Raw genomic sequence first — 17,559 nt, 5'->3', positions numbered from 1 at the left:
GATGGAAATTTTACAAAAAATATAGTTGGTTCAATGGTGGAAGGTAAAAAGGTCTGTCAGCGAATTTGTTCTTGGGATGATCTCAAAATTTTAGGGAGATAAAATAGGTTACAATTTAAGACAGATCAAATCGTAATTTGGCAAGGGGTTAGAGGTTAGAAAAGGGCAGCCTACGATTATGGATGATCATCGGATTATATTTAGCGGAAAATATACCATAATTTTTGTGTGAAAAAAAAAAAGAAAATGTCCCTTTTAATTGCGATTTTTAAACCCTACAACACATTATTGTCAGGGCATTATATATTTATGTATCATGGGGAAGGAAACGAGCTAGATCCATAGTTACTTTTGAGGATCCTCATAGAATCACTTTCTGAGTTGGTTTAAGAATGTCCATCCGTCTGTCCATCCATGTATTTTTGTGAACGAAATGAAGATCGCATTTATTGCCGGATTAAAATGAAATTATCCATAAAACAGGACGAACCCTATTGAAATTGCTGATAAACGTCCAAATTTAGATGTAATTCCCAAATATATCAATACAGGGTGAAAAAAACTTCAACAAAGTCAAACGCCATAATTTCTACATTTTTTTAATTTTATTGAATGTCGGAAATAGCATCAAATTTTAGAATAAGTTTAGTTTCGTTTTAATTGGTCACCTTTGGCACGAATTGTGTCCTTCAAACGGTCAATGAAACTGTTTCACGATGCCCGAATGTTGTTCTGCGGTATTTTGGCCCATTTCCGGCGAAGCGCTTGATCGACACTTTGGTATTTTTAGAGCCAACCTTGCTCTCCAAAATACTCCAGAAACAATAGTCCAACGGATTGGTATCCGTAGATTTTGGTGGCCATTGTACGCTGGAAATGAAGCGAGAAACCTCATTTTGTAACCATTCTTGGATGGTCTGCGGCCAAAATGTTTGCGTGTCCAAGGCTTTAATACAACCTCCAGAATATTTTCGCGATTATATTCGGCATTTATTCTGATGTCACGGTCGTTTATTACGAGATAAAATCATTTTAAAAAGAGATAAAATTATTCAAAATTGTGACACGTTGTGGGAAGTATCGGAAAAAGTATGCCAGTATATTCCGTCTTCACGCCATATCTTGCGTAGGTAAGTATATTTCGATGTACCAAGTGTGAAAATAATCGGATGCTTATTTCGAATTTTATGAGAATGTTTTTACTTTTTTTACTAGAAGCAGTGGTTATTAAACACTTTGCGATGCGCGAAATTTGAAGAGAGTCGGACTCTTGTTTCATTTTTTATATGGGTTATAATTATTCAAATACTGTGGAGTGGACCAATATTGCCAATTTTCGCACCTGACCTGGGACTAATAAATTTGAAAAAGATTGGATGATTTTCTATGAGAAAAATTATTATCTCTAAAAATGTTGATCTTTTGTGCAGGAGTGAAGGAGTGGACCGACCCGAACTGAAGAGGGAAGTGAGATTGACCCATAGTTACTTTTGATAATCCCCATATAATCACTTTCTGAGTCGAATTTTTTATGTCCGTGCGTATGTCTATCCACGAATTTTTGTGAAAAAAAGCAGATCGTATTTATTGTCCGATTGAGATTTTTTGTCCTTACTGAAATTGGTAATAATCGGTCCAAATTTAGATGTAGCTTCTAAATATATGTATATAATCCGATCTAAATTTAATTGTGTCCCAAATACGTCCAAATAGGATCATTTCGGCACATGCGACCGAATTCAGCTTTGAAATAAGTAATTCAATTTGGTGAAAATCGGCAGATATAGCTCCCATATATATAATCCCCTCCACAATAATGATATATGGCACCAGCTCAGAAATGCCTGTTTTAAATTTAGTCAAGATCGGTTCAGATTTCGATATAGCTTCCATATTGTTCTATTTCCGATTTCAGGTTTGCTTTGCAACAAATGGCTAATATCAGCCCAAATGGAGTGAATTTTGGCACGACTGAATACAGCCTAAAAGCAAGTACCTCAAATTTGGTGGAAATCGGTTCAGGTATAGCTATGACTGAAGAATGATATTCGGTACCAGATATAAGATACAGCTCAGTAATACCGCTGCCAAATGTTATCGAGTTAGGTTCAGATTTCGACGGTTTGATTTGTTTCGTTCTACTGAATTTTTCCATTTTGTAAAACTCGGCTGTAATATATTTTTATACCCTAACTCATATATAGTATGGAGGGTATATTAAGTTCGTCATTCCGTTTGTAAGTCATCGAAATAATAATTTTAGGCCCAAAAAAGTATATATATAGCGTAACATTTTAAGACAACAAGGATTTGTCCGTCAGTCCATCTGTCCGTCTGTTGTAATGACGCTACAGTCAAAACGAATTAAGATAGGAAGCTAAAATGCACAGATTTTTCTTTTGCCAGCAGGCAGGTCAAGTTCGAAGATGGGCTATATCGGTCACCTATATCGGTAACGGTACCCCCCGGTATTCGGTATTTTGATGATTTCCCCACATTTTTCAATAGAATTGTCTGAAAAGTACACAAGGAGTACTTTGAGAGTACCTTATCCCCTAAAATAGAATTGTCTATATAGGTGCAAAATATCGTATATCCCCTATATATCGGCATCTTCCGATATTCGGTATTTTTAAGATTTTAACAGAATATTTAATTGATTTTATATTTTTGAAAATTTCATAATTCGTCCCAAATGGTGGAGGGTATTCAAAGTTCGGCCCGGCCGAACTTACTGCTCTTTTACTTGTTTGTACTAATCCCTCTCGATGTGATATTATGCACTCTATAGGAATGCTATTTGGTATGAGAAGTAAAAATGCCTCCGTCAAATTTCGTGAAAATCTAATGAAAGTTATTGGTTTCAGATCTCAGAGGATTGTTCGAACGAAAGAATGTCATAGGGACAACAATTATAGCCCCTAAAAATTAGAGATTATGATCAACCAAGAAAAAATTTAGCTCAAATAACCCTTGAAGCGAATATTTCCCCCATTTTATGGTTTATGGTAAAAAATCCATAAGAATCTCCATTCTGCATAAGAAGAAACACATGCACTAACTTCGATTTAAAATTACTTTTACTTCGTTTTCACTTCATCACTTTCCATCCACTATATCTTGAAGACAACTTATATCCGAGCATTAAATCACAGTCCATTCAGACATTTATTTGTTCACACCAACCAACCATCCAACCAACCAACCGATGCACATTTGCCATTCATCGTTCATGCCGTTCTTCATGATTTTGACAAACTTGTTGTAAATCCTTTTTGACATTTCTACTCGGAGAAAAAAAAATAATGGAGGTAGGACAATTTTTTCTTCCAAAAAAGCAAAGACAAATATTTAAAAAAAAAGTATTTCAAGAAATAGTGGCAAACTTGAGGATAATGTTGATGATGATGCTGGTTGGATGGTTGGCTAACAGGATATGGATGCCGCTGCTGTTGTTGACGTTTGTTCGAAAATCTCTCTCTCTCGCCCTCTTGATGACAATGATGATGGCATTTGCAGTTGTAACTCCTGTTCTGTTACTGCTGTTGATGGCGATGGTGCTGCTGCTGTTGCTGACGGCTGCAGTTATTGCCAACCAATGGCATTGTAATGCTGGTGCCAACATTACGACTTCGGTAATCTGTTAAGATAACTTTCTTAATATTTTGTGTGTCACATCAACACAAACACAGACACACGCACACACACAGCGACACATAAACATTAAAGCCATAACGCATAGCGAAAGCAATGATAATATTTTTACATCTTAGCTTATTCACACATGGCTCAAAGCACACATTCAAATGCACTCACATTCACACACATATGCGAGCATCTTCTTATAAACATTGCTGGTATTACTCGACTTCCATTCGAACAGAGAAAATCTTAAGATTATGGACGGTATATTTGCATCCATGCTAGCCCGCATTTAAGACCCAACTGCATATGGTTTATTGGTGAAGTTTAGTAGGGTTATGTGGTTAGGGTTGGATTTTAACTATATCCGTAGACGAGGTTGTGATTACTACTATTGAGGCTGTGATTGCTACTGAGGCGTAATAACGGTTTTTGTTGAAGAAGTTATTTTTTAAATAACTCGTAGGAAGAATGTCTCGGAAAAAAACTAAGGGAACTTTCCCAAATCCTTCTCTTTCTTGTCTAATCTTATATTAATAATAAAAAATGGTATCATTCCAAAACATTGATATGATCCAGGTTCTGTACTAATGATTCTGGATGTAATACAAAGATCTCTATAAAATTTTAGAGCTCTATCCCAAATATTGCGAAATATATCACAATTTAAGAGTGAGTTGAAAAAAACTGCAACCAACTTCAGACTGCTGTCATTTCTAAGCCTCTAATCCGATAGCTGTTAAAATTATTCCAGTGACAGTTCATTTTATTGTTTACAAGCGTACAAAAGCATTTTGGTGAGAATTTTCCGGAAAAAAAATTATTCATGATGGAATTCAAGCGTGATAGTGTGATTTCTATATATTTGGCTGGAAAACCGCAAGTGGCTATCGTTAGAGCATTCCAGCATTTAAATGTGAATAAATCTTTTGTGTCTCGTACCATCGCTCGTTACCGTGATACTGGTAGCGTAGCCCGATGTCAAGGAAGTGGGCGGAAGAAAACGGCAACATCAGCAGAAATGTTTCAAAAAGTAAAGAAGCGACTTGATCGAAACCAGCACCCCAGTGACCGAAAAATGGCTCGTGAGCTGAACATAACGCAATATTCCATGTGGCAAATATTGAAAAATGAGCTCGGGGTAGAGCCATTGAAATTTCAACAAGTAAAAAAACAGTAAGTTCGGCCGGACCGAACGTTGAATACCCTCCAGCATTTAGAACGAATTTAGAAAATTTTGAAAAAGATAACATTCGCCAAAAATTATGCTAACCTCTTTAAAAATATCGAATATAGCCGTTATATTGGGGTCTGTACGACGTGCAGCTACTTAGGCATTGTTTGTCACAAGCCATTACCATATTTAAATTCGGAACTTGAAATAAACGGTGAATAATGTAGCTAAAATCATCAAAATATCGTACATAGGGAGGTACCGTTATATCAGAATTATACGAAGACGTGGACCTGCATAGACAATTTTCATAGGCTGTAGCCTCTATTACCAACTTCAAATATGATATCTCAAACAATTTCGGTGAGTATTGTACCTAAAATCGTCAAAATACCGAATATAGGGAGGTACTGATATATGGAGCCTATTCGAAGACCTGGATCTGCATAGACAATTTTCTGTCACAGACTATATTTTCCGTTACGAACTCTAAATACGTAATTTGAAACTTCTACGGTGAATAATGAGGCTAAAATCATCAAAATACCGAATATTGGGAGGTACAGTTATATGGGGGCTATACGAGGACGTGGACCTGCATAGATAATTTTCTGGCTTAGGTTGCAGTATCGATTTCGAATTTCATATGCCAAATTTGAAACAATTCCGGTGAATAATGTCGCTAAATTCACTAAAATACCGAATATCGGGAGGTACCGAGATAGGGGGGTTATATGAGAACGTGGACCTGCACAGACAATTTTCTGTCTCAGACTGTAGTATCCATTTCGAATTTCAAATGCCAAATTGGAAACAATTTCGGTGAATAATGTCGCTAAAATCATCAAAATACCGAATATCGGGAGGTACCGTTGTATGGAGGCTATATGAAAATGTCGACCTACATGGTTTTTTTACGAACTTAACATGCCTACTTGCAAAATAAGCGTATGTGCAAAATTTTAGCCTTCTATCTCAATTCGCTGATCAAGAATATATATACTTTGTTGGGTCTGACATGAGTTTTTCGAGGAGTTACAAACGGAATGACAAAATTAATATACCCTCCATAGTATGGTGGAGGGTATAAGAAGTGCAGGAATTTACAACGCTACTGAAAGAAAATAGACACAAAAGGCCATAGTGATGGTGTTGGCCGCCATAACAACAGATGGTCGCTCCCCGCTCGTATTAATCGACCGTGGCATCAGAATAAATGCGGAATATTGAGGCGAAAATATTCTCGCACTCAGGACGCGCAAGAATGGTTACAAAATGAGGTCCGTAACTTCATTTCCAGCGCACAATGGCCACCAAAATCTACGGATACCAACCCGTTGAACTATTGGAAAGCAAGGTTGGCACTAAAAAAACCAAAGTGTCGATCACCTCAAGCAAACGCTTCGCCGGGAATGGGCCAAAATACCGCAGAGCAACATTCGGGCAGCGTGTGATGGTTTCATTGGGCGTTTAAAGGCCATAATTCGTGCCAAAGGTGACCAATTCGAACAAATCTAAACTTATTCTAAAATTTGATACTATTCCGACATTATTTGCTTTAAATCAATAAAATTTGACTTTGTTGCAGATTTTTTAATCTCACCCTGTACAGGGTTCCCTCTGTATATGGTCATAACTAAGAAGGGCCTTAACAAAATTTAGGCTAGAAGTCGAATTATAATAATACCGAATATAGGGAGGTACGATTATATAGGGGCTATACCAAAACGTGTACATATATAGTCTGTACTCAATACCAAAAGTCCTGCAGAACAAACAGAGATTTCCGTAAAATTTTATCAACCTATGGCATTTTGTTTGGAAGGTATTTGCACAGATGGACAATCGGACGGACATGGCTAAATCGGTATAGAATTGCATGCTAATGAAGAATATGTGTACTTTTCAATGTAAACTGTTAAAATTTCGGTACACCTGTCTTCTGTTTTAGCTCTTCCTTTATAATCTGCTGGATACCCTGCCAACTATATTGTGGGGGTATTACAAGCTATATTGGGCCAAAACTTTTTTAACCCCCAGAAATATTGGTCCAATGTAGTCTTGAGTAGATGAGTCCTGTAATTCTTAGTTTTTTCTATCCACAGGGCATTTTTTTAGACTTAAAGTCGGAATGGAAAATTATATTTTTATAGATGATGACCAAGTTGAAGAGTACTTTGCAGTTCACAATTACAGATCGACCGAAGGTTCCTAATTCAAAAATTTTAAATTTAGGTCAAATAGTCCACAATTTCGGATGAGTATCGAAAAATGAATAGTAGCCAAAATTTCCATTGATTCACAAATCTTTTTATGGTTTAAAGCCACTTCACAAAACCACAAATGTTCTACTTATTTCATAACCCCATGTTTTCTCCGTTTTAAATCTGTTATGTTGACTTTTTTGCCGACATAATCCTATCCATTTAATATTTTTGAGTAGGTCTATAGTTCACCACTGTTTGTAGGATGTCATAAAAGATGACTTATAAATATATAAAAGATGTTAAAACTTCAGGGAAGTTGAAGTCATATTCAACTTCGTTTTTTTGAACTGAAGTAAAATGTTCAAAAGTTGGTGGGTATCATACAGAACGTAAAGTTATTGGGAATGTTGAAAAGGATCAAAAAGGATTCCAGTTTATAATAATATGTGGGTGAGCTATTTAAAAGTGGCAGTAATGAAGTTAATTTACTTGAGTAGATAACCAGTTACAAACATTAAAAAATTAAGTCAATTTATATTATTTATTATGTTATTTAAAATCTAATATTTCAGGAAGACCATTTATGTCGTTTTAAAACATTAAAAATTGTAAATAAATAAAAAATTCGCAAATCTGTTCAGAAGGTCATGAAAAGAACTACAATTTTTGGTTTTTAATTTTAAACAAGTAAGCAAAGGCTATAGTCGTGCGGGGTCGACCATGTGATACCCTACAACACTACAATATGTTAGAAGCTTCCTTATGTCCAAATCCATTTTGGAAATTTTTGCTTTTGAAATTACGTTACGGAACACTACCCTGATATTACCCTTAGCATTTTCACTAGGAATATTTGCCCAATATTTACGCACTCCGTCATGCTGTTGGTTGTTGTGGTCCATTTTACAGCTAAATATAATCCAATGGTCATCCAAAATGCTAGAACTTTTCCCTGTCCTTAACTCTCTTCTCAGGCGTGTCGATTGGTTTCAATTGTGTGATCACCTTCTGTATCTCTAAATTTAGACTCATCTATATCATTTGCTCGTCTACGATATTGGGCTATATTCGTCAACGAAATCAGCATAAAAAAGCCTGAAGTTCGCGTTTGTGTATTTTGGATATTATCTGTAAGTTACTTTCCGCGTGCCGGTAGAATGGAAATGTTGGTATTTTTTCCCACAAAAGTAGTGGTCCATTCTACCCGCTATCCTAAACTCTAACTTCATGCGAGACTTCGTGCCATTTTGTGACCTTTATAAAGATTGCAAAATCAGGAACATTTTTAGTTGTTGGTCCATTTAAACCCCTAAATATATTGCGGACTCTTTGAAAACAATAGGCCTAGTCCTTCTGACCCTAACCCTACCCTTTTCGTGAGGATCGGACGTTAATTGCAATTTGTATATAATAACCCCAAACTGTGTTGTAAGGTGAAAAAATATTACAAAATATACACTTCAATATTTTAAGTCAAATTGAAACAAGTAAGCAAAGGCTATAGTCGTGCGGAGCCGACCATGTGATACCCTACAACACTACAATATTTTAGAAGCCCACTTATGTCCAGATCCATTTTAGAATATTTCGCTTTTGAAATTATATCACACAGCACTGCCCAGATATTACCCTTAACATTTTAACCAGAGACATTTGCCCAATATTTACGCACTTCGCCGTGCTGTGAGTTACAGCTAAATAATCTAATGGTCATTCAAAATGCCAGAATTCTTCCCTGAGCATAATTATTGGCATCTTTTTTTACGATTTTTTTAGATTTTATACTTTTATACCAAGAGGGCATTTTAAATTGACAAAATTTGACAAAATCGCTCCAGCCATTCTGGAGATATAAGCATTCTAGTTAACATCCCATTCCTTTGTATATATACATTGTATATATTTCGCTATATATATCCGATATTTTTACTATCAGCATCTACGTAACGGTCAGAATTGACCTGTTCGACTATTTGTGATTTCGCCGACATTAAAATATTCGCGGTTTAATGGAAAATTTGACTTTTGTTTAACACAAATGTTATGGTCTCTACCACAGTGTGGTACAGGTATTAAGAAGTAAAAAACAGCAAAGTTCGGCGGGGCCGAACTTTTAATACCCTCCACCATTTTGAAGGATATCGAAAAATTTGAAAATCCTTCGAAATATACCACTTAAATGAAAACCCTTATATGGGGGATACAAAGATCTCGACCTGTAAAATTATTTTTATGCCATATGCTTTAGTACGAATTTCGAATTTCAAAAACGAAATTTGAAGCAATTCCATTGAAAAATGTGGATTTACGAAGACATGGACCTATATCAACAATGTTCCGCCACAGGAGCTAGAACCCATTACGAACTACAAATACCAATTTTTGGACAAATCAGTGGTAAAATAATCAAATGAAGAATATCATCATATTAAAGAACAATTTCGTTAATTTTACGGTAATGAAACTTTTTTCATTCATTCAATGAACCTCTACGTTGGTTCAAGATCAATGACAAATTTCATTGACGGAACGTATGAATTCATTTATGATATGAAGCTTTTCTTTCAGCGTAGTTGCTCTAGAGGTCACAATTAATAACCGATCGAATTGAATTTTGTATGGGGTTAGAATGTAAGACAGGGCAGATGCCTATTAATATGAATGGTCGTGGGATAATGTTTGGTGGACCATAACATTTCTATAAAACAATATAATTATTTCCATAGAACCTCGAATATTTTTACCACTTCTCACCGTTACATCGAACAGTATACTCACAAGTATGGGAAGGCGTGACAAAAATTATTTCTATATATTGCTTTTGAAAAGCTTGTTAATAAATTAAAAATAATGTAACCAACAAATTTTGAAGACTGGTCCACGTTTAAGCATAATCCCCCTTAAACGGTATCCTCCGATTTGGTAAAATTTTAATAACTTAGGTATATTTCTATATCCTATAACACATAGTGGTATTATGTCAATGTGCATTTGTTTGTAATATGTAGAAGGAAAAGAGATAGACCCATAATTACTTTTGAGGATCTTCATAGATTCACTTTCTGAGTCGATTTATGCATGTCAGTCCGTCTGTCAATATATTTTTGTGAACAAAATGCAGATCGCTTTTATTATCCGATTGAGATGAAACTTTCCAAACAATATTTGATTGGCCAAGGACGAACCCTATTGAAATTGGTGAGAATCGGCTCAAATTTAGATATGGCCCCATATATATCTTCATCCGATTTCGGATTAATTGTGTACCAAATAGACAATTTCAGCTAAATTTATCCTAGAAACAAGTACTTCAAATTTGGTGAAAATCGGTTCAGATATAGCTTTAGCTTCTATGTATATGTTTTATCCGATTTGGAGTTTAAAGTCCCTCACATGCGTAATATTTACTCCACAAAAATGATATTTGGTGCCAGATATCAGATACAGCCCGGAAATTTCTCTGTCAAACTTTATCGAGATCGGATTAGATTTGGATATAGGTCGTGTATACATCTTCAACCGATTTCGGGTTAATTGTGCACCAAATGGCTAATATCAGCCCAAATGGACTGAATATTGGCAATTCCGACTGAATTCAGCCCAGGAACATGTATTTCAAATATGCTGAAAATCGGCTTAGATATAGCATTATCTCCCATGTATATATATATATATTTCATACGATTTGGGGTCTTAAGTCTCTCACATGCGTAATATGCACTCCACAACAATGATTTTTGGTACCAGGTATTAGATACAGCTCAAAAAGAAGTGCTTATAATTTTATGACGATCGGTTCAGTGTTAGATAGAGCCCCCATTTATATCTGCAACCGATTCCGAGTTGATTGTGTACCAAATGGCCAATATCAGTCGAAATGATCTGAATTTTGGTACATTCGACCGAAATCATTCTAGAAGCAAGAACATCAAATTTGGAGAAAATCTGTTCAGATATCGTTCCCATATACATTTTTTGGTGTTAAAGTCCCTCACAAGCGTAATATGCACTCCACAACAATAGACTTTGGTACCAGGTATTAGGTACATCTCAGAAAAAAGTGTTTAAAACATTGTCAAGATCGGTTCAATTTTTGGATATAGCTACCATATATATCTTTAACCTATATAAGGTTTATTGTACACGTAACGACTATAATTAGTCCAAATTTACTGAATTTAGGCAATTGCAACTGAAACTGAAAGCAAGTGCCTCAAATGTTGGCACTTCAGATATATCCATACCTTTGATATAAATGTTTCATCCGTTTTGGGTTATTAAGTCACTCATATGTGTAATATGCACTCCACAAATCGATTCGGAGTTAGATATAGTTCCCAAATTGTGACTACTCTAAAGCCATGCTACGCATTTAAATAAGGTTTATGGGTGGTATAATATACTTCACATAAATTGTCAATATAAACTTATTTTGTTACTGGAGCACGTCGGCACTCACGACTTTTTACTGCTTTTTACTTGATCTACGACGGACAGGCTTTAACTCTTGTAGGTGAAGTGGCCTGATTTTGCCCATTTTTACATATGACCCTTGTGTGGTAAAAATATTACAGTGCGACAAGTTTAGCTACACCGGATTTTTTCTTCAAAAATTGTTTTACGAAACTGTCAAACAAAAACAAACGTCTGCTTACTTCTTCGTTGCAAATTTATTTTATTTTTCTTTGTAGAATATGTCCCATTTACCAAATCCTGCATTTAAGAATATTTTTTTCGAATTATAATCCTTATCACCCTTTATAAACCATAACTTTTGAATTTGTTTTTTTAAGATTAATTTCAACAAACCACAAATCATTTTACATTAAATGAACATTGACTTCATATTGCCAAACCTATACCACGAAACGTCTGCATAGTTTGTGCACTTTTTTCAGCTACCAGTGACTTTATATAAACCACAAGATATGTACTTAAGAAACATTTTTGTTGTAATGTTTACAAAATCAAAAAATAAATCTCTGCAATGAGTTGAATTAACTCACTAACACCATCAAACCCTGGCTGGTTCAGGTTTATCAACTTTGTTTTTTTTTTTTTTTTTTGCCAACAAGTGAAAAACCTCAAAACGTAATGTCGAAAAAAACTTTATCTCATTTTATTAACCACTCTCGCAAAGCTGCAGACCATCGTCTCATTTATCACTCACACCCCTTGTAGATTTGGTCCACAATAATAAATTCAAATATTGATATTTGACTGTAGAACTTCTTGGCTGTGCCAATGACAATCTTGATGAGAATTATTTTTTGTTTGTGTTTCTTTTCTTCATTTAAGTTATCAATAAGTTGAAAAGTTTTCGGTTAATGTTTAACTCCGTAAAAGTTTTCATTTAAAATCCGTTGAAAATGTGGTTCGACAGCAGAGGAGAGAAAAGGACAATGACATTTTGGACATTGGAAAATCCAACGTAGAAAATTATTTTTTCAAAGGAGTATTCTAAATGAGTTTTAAAATCTAGTATTAGTGCTGTTTTTCATACCCTAATTCCGGAAAAAGATTTCTTAAGGGACGGACCTTGGTTCTCCGAATATTTGACCCAAAATCCGGGTCCAAGAGCCGGGTTAGATCCGAATCTATATTGGCAATGGAGGTATCAATTGAATACTAATGAAAATACCTATCCAAATTGCCAAAAAAATCGAAAAACGGACCATTATGGAATCAATCCTGAACCCAGAGATATGGGTCTTAAAAACTAGACTACCCGATTCTGTTCAGTTTTTCTACATTTTATGCTATATAAGGTAGGTGGCCTTAGGCTTGAGATTTCCTACTCTGGGTACACCGGCTAAATAAGAAATCTTTTAAGAAGCAGGTCTTCGTCTGTGGCTTAAGATTTTCTCCCCTGGTATGGCCAACATACCCTTCGTGATCCAAATTTTTTTGATACAATTTTTAGTATCCAGCCTTACACCGGCGTTTGAGATTTTCTCCCCTGGGTATGTCCAACACGAACTATGCGAACTAATTTGTTTTTAAATTTAATGATTTTCTTAAGTAGACGGCTTCGGTCGGAGTTTGAGATTTTTATACCCTCCACCATAGTATGGAGGGTATATTAAGGGTATATTAAATTTTAGCGACATTATTTACCGGAATTGTTGCAAATTTCGCATTTGAAGTTCGTGTCTATGCAGGTCCAAGTTTTATAACTCCCATGTTACCTCCCTATATTCGGTATTCTGATGATTTTAGCTACATTATAAACAGATATTTTTCAAGTTTCGCATTTGAATATTGCAATAGTTTATGACAAAAGTTGCCTATGTACAGGGTTGCCCATATTCGACAGACATTTGGGCCCATTCCAATCGACGAGGCTTGTCCGCAGGCAACATTCTTTGCGTCAATTGAATTTTGTATGGGAACAAATGCTAATCAATGTGAATAATCCGTTGTAAAGTGGACCGAGCCATGCCCAACTGCTGAGAACGGCGTTTTTGCGATGTTCTTGGGGACCTCTCAACACTGGCTCGTACGGCAGCGATATTCTCGGCCGATCGCCTTGGTCGACTTTTATATGACCTCTTCGGATTAGAAAGAGCCTTACCAGTCGAAAATTTTTCGTATAAACGCTTAATGGTGTTCTTAGAAGGCGCACTTCTCACATTTTTTAATGTTTTAAAAGCACGTTGAGATTTCACAATTAACTTCTTCTGTTGAATGTAAATTTCAACTATTTCAGAGCGCTCGCGTGGCGTGTATTGGATCATGGTAAAAATCTGCTTGGACTGACGCTTCAAAAGCGGTATGTCATTAAGCGATGTGACATCTCTGTCAAAAGTTATGACGTTGCCAGATGGGTCCGTCGAATATGGGCAACCCTGTAGGTCCACGTCGTCGTATAAACCCTAATATACGGCTACATGCGGTATATTTAAGATTTTAACAGAATCTTTAACGGATTTTATGGTTTTAGAAATTTAAAAATTTGTACCAAATGGTGGAGGGTATTCAAAGTTCGGCCCGGCAGAGCTTACAGCTTTTTTACTTGTTTCCTCAAGTATGTTCAACACCGGCTGCGCGAAAGTGTTTCGTATGAAACAATTATCGTAATGTACTGAACAAAATCGGCTCGTTCGGGTTCAAAGATCCGAGATAATAACACATAACAAGGTATGGAAAAGTTATGGAATCAACTATTATTTGGAATATATTTTGTTGAATCCCGAAATTGGGCCTTTTTCGACACTTGGAGATTATTTGAAAAATCCTCGGTTGTATTAGGGTTGTCTCTCCACTCGGAGTTCTCCTGGTCCATTGTGTTTATACTTTAATAGAGAAAAGAAAATAAAAGAAAAAGAGATAGATTGTGTAATGGGATTGGGTAAAAAGAAATTAGAAGGGGTAATTCATGGCGAAAAAATGTTCTGCAGTGTCGTTTTTATCCGCTTGAATCATATGGGTTATTGAAGAATTATTGCAGTCTCTGTATTAGAAAATTATGTGGTAATTGTCCCCCTACGTACCTGTGTCTAACATTGATGAGAGTGGAGCAAATGTTCGACTGTCTCAATTTCTTCTTTATGTTGAAAAATTCTACAGTAATCGATATTACCGTTATTCCATTTAGAAATCGTTGCTCTCACACTGTAGTGACTTGTGATGATTCCCACAATTTTTACGTCAAGTTTCGACAAGGACGTAAGCTATTTTGTTATCTTCTCAGAGAGTATAGTTAGATTTTCTTAGATACATTACATCCCCTTTCATCTAGCCATTTTTGTTGGAATCTCTCATAGCAGTGTCTAATCGAGCTCTCAACTTTAATGACAGCTGATTCGTAAAAAGTTGTATCTTTTCTTTTGACCGAAACCAAAGGGTCATACAAATCTTCGTTACATTTTAAGGCCTATGTCTTTTTATTGAAAATTTTGTTTCCTCTTTGTGATTTTCTGTATTTCCCTAATTTGGATATATTCGTCAACGGAATCAGCAACCATTTTAAGGTCAGAGGTACGTCTTCAAGGTCTTAGTGATTTCGGTAATTTTAGTATTTTTCATACAAAATATTTTTTTCATTTCACATCTGAATAATATAAAAAAACTATAGCTCTAAAAAATTTCCCTTTGCAAGCCCTATTCTATTAACATCACTTTAACGACTCTGTTAAATATAATAAATCCCTGGTTTTCATTGGAAGCACTCTTGAACGAAAAGTAAATTAAAATTTCTTAGAATCGCCATTCCAATAAATAATTAATAAAAAGTTCTCCACAACTTTACAAAGTTTTTTTTTCGGAATTTCTGTGGTTTTATGAGAAGGAAAAACTGCTGCAGTTTTGTGGTTAATTTTTTATATTTTGATAGGAGACTGCCATAAAATCAATAATTTGCTGACCTGTTAATAAGTCCACAGAGATTAAATTGTGGTTGGCTGGTTGTGGTTGTGGTTGAAAATGGGCCAACATAGCTTACATGGGCCGAGTCATTGTAGAGTCTTAAACTTCACCAAAATTGTATCACTTACGGCTAGGCTAATACTCACTTCTTGGGTATTTTTTGAACCAATTCTTATAATCTTTTGAATAATTGTGGTAGACCGATGGAGAAATTAATGGAGGGGAATTAATGGAGGGAATCAAAATATTTTTTTATAGTTCTAACCATTTATTTTTGAAAAAAGTACCATCAGTTAAAGATCCCATCACTTTACGAAGGTGAGTGTTGTGAATAAGTCCTAAATATAGTGAAATTTGCGAAATTACATTGGATCCTATAATACAAAGTGAATATATTGGTCAAATATATTTTTGAGATATTTTCTCGGAATAAAAACAAGCAAAAACAAGTAAGCAAAGACTACAGTCGAGCGGGGCCGACCGTTGAATACCCTACAACACTATAATAAACGATACAGTTTATATAGGCGAGATACTCGAAAGAATCCTACAAGATATTGACAAACAAATAATAAAAGAAAACCATCAGGTTTCGTTCTCTAATTTTCGAATAATAGCAACTTAAACTAATTTGCTCATTTCCAATTTATTTGTAGATGTTGCACGTAAATGGTCTTCCTAGATCTGGAACCAATATTACTCAAATACCTATAATCTCTCAGAAGTGGCAAAAGATTAACATTTATTATTAGTTTTTGACTGAATCGCATCTATATGAGATACAGACATTTGACTATATTCTTCCACGAAATCAGCGTTAACGAAATAGTCAGAAGTGCATCTTTCCTGTATTTATGAATTCTCCAAAAAGTCACTGGAATGGACATTTTCGTATTTTGTCTATAAAAGTTGGCAAACTCCTTCACACATTGAATATTTTTGGATGACCATCCAAAACTGCTTGGCTTTTGCAATGTCCGATAACCCCCATAATTACGACCTGCTGACAATTTTGCAGTTTTTTGGTCCATTTCAACCCCTAAATATATGGCGATCATCTCCAAAAAGAATAGGCTTTTATTCTGACCCTCATCTTATCTCCATGCAAAATTTCGTAAGGATCGGGCCAAAAATGCGATCTGTATATGATATCCTGATATCCTAACTACTTAGTTTTGTTAGCTGTAGAAATATTACCAAATGTTTAATTCAAAATGAAAATATGCCAAAAATATGACAAAATTGGAAAAATATGAGAAAATTTTACAAAATCAATATTTTCATCTTTAGAGAGATATTTATATGAGATTTTTTTAGACGTTTTTTCTTTCCTGCCAAGAGGACATTAATGAGAACTGTCGAAATCAGTTCAGCCGTTCTCGACATATGAGAGATTTTTCAAGCATATCTTCTTTGATAGACATATATATCGCACATATTTTGCTATATATCCGTTTTGTTGGATGTTAACATCAATGTAAAGATCAGAAGTAACCTTGTCATGGCTTTGTGATATCGCCGGGATTTAAAATATTCGCGGTTTAATGAAAAATTTTGAATTTTTTCAACACAAAAGATATGGTCTATTTTACCCGCTAAATATTATCCGATGACCACCCAAATTGGTAGGCTTCTTCCCCGACCTAAACTCTAGCTACATGCGAAATTCCGCGTCTATTGGTCTATAATTGCAACCTGTAGAGCAACTGCAAAATGAAGAATTTTTTCAGTTTTTGGTCCATTTCAACCCCTAAATATTATGCGATCATCTCCAAAAGAAATAGGGTTCTATTCTGACCTTAACCCCACCTACATTCTAAATTTCGTGAAGATCGGGCCATAATTGCGAACTGTAGCGTGATTACAAATTAACATGGACAGACGGACAGACGGACGGACGGACATACATAGCTAGATCGACTCAGCTCGGCGAGCTAGGAAGATCCATATATACTTTCCTATATGGGAAACCAATATTTCGAGGTGTTACATAAATTCTGGCCCAATCAAACTTATAATACCCTCAACACATAGTGTTGTAGGGTATAAAAATATCCTAAATTCAAAACATATATCAATCCAATAACAGGAGTTTAGGCTGCTATGGCGCCCAAGCTCTAAAAGTAGAGCTACATAAATTCCGAGTTATTTTTTCTTGCCTTTGGTGCT

This window comes from Musca domestica, unplaced genomic scaffold, assembly GCF_030504385.1.
Source record: "Musca domestica strain aabys unplaced genomic scaffold, Musca_domestica.polishedcontigs.V.1.1 7, whole genome shotgun sequence".
NCBI classification, from domain to species: Eukaryota; Metazoa; Arthropoda; class Insecta; order Diptera; family Muscidae; genus Musca; species Musca domestica.
Note: the sequence above shows the minus strand (reverse complement) of the source record.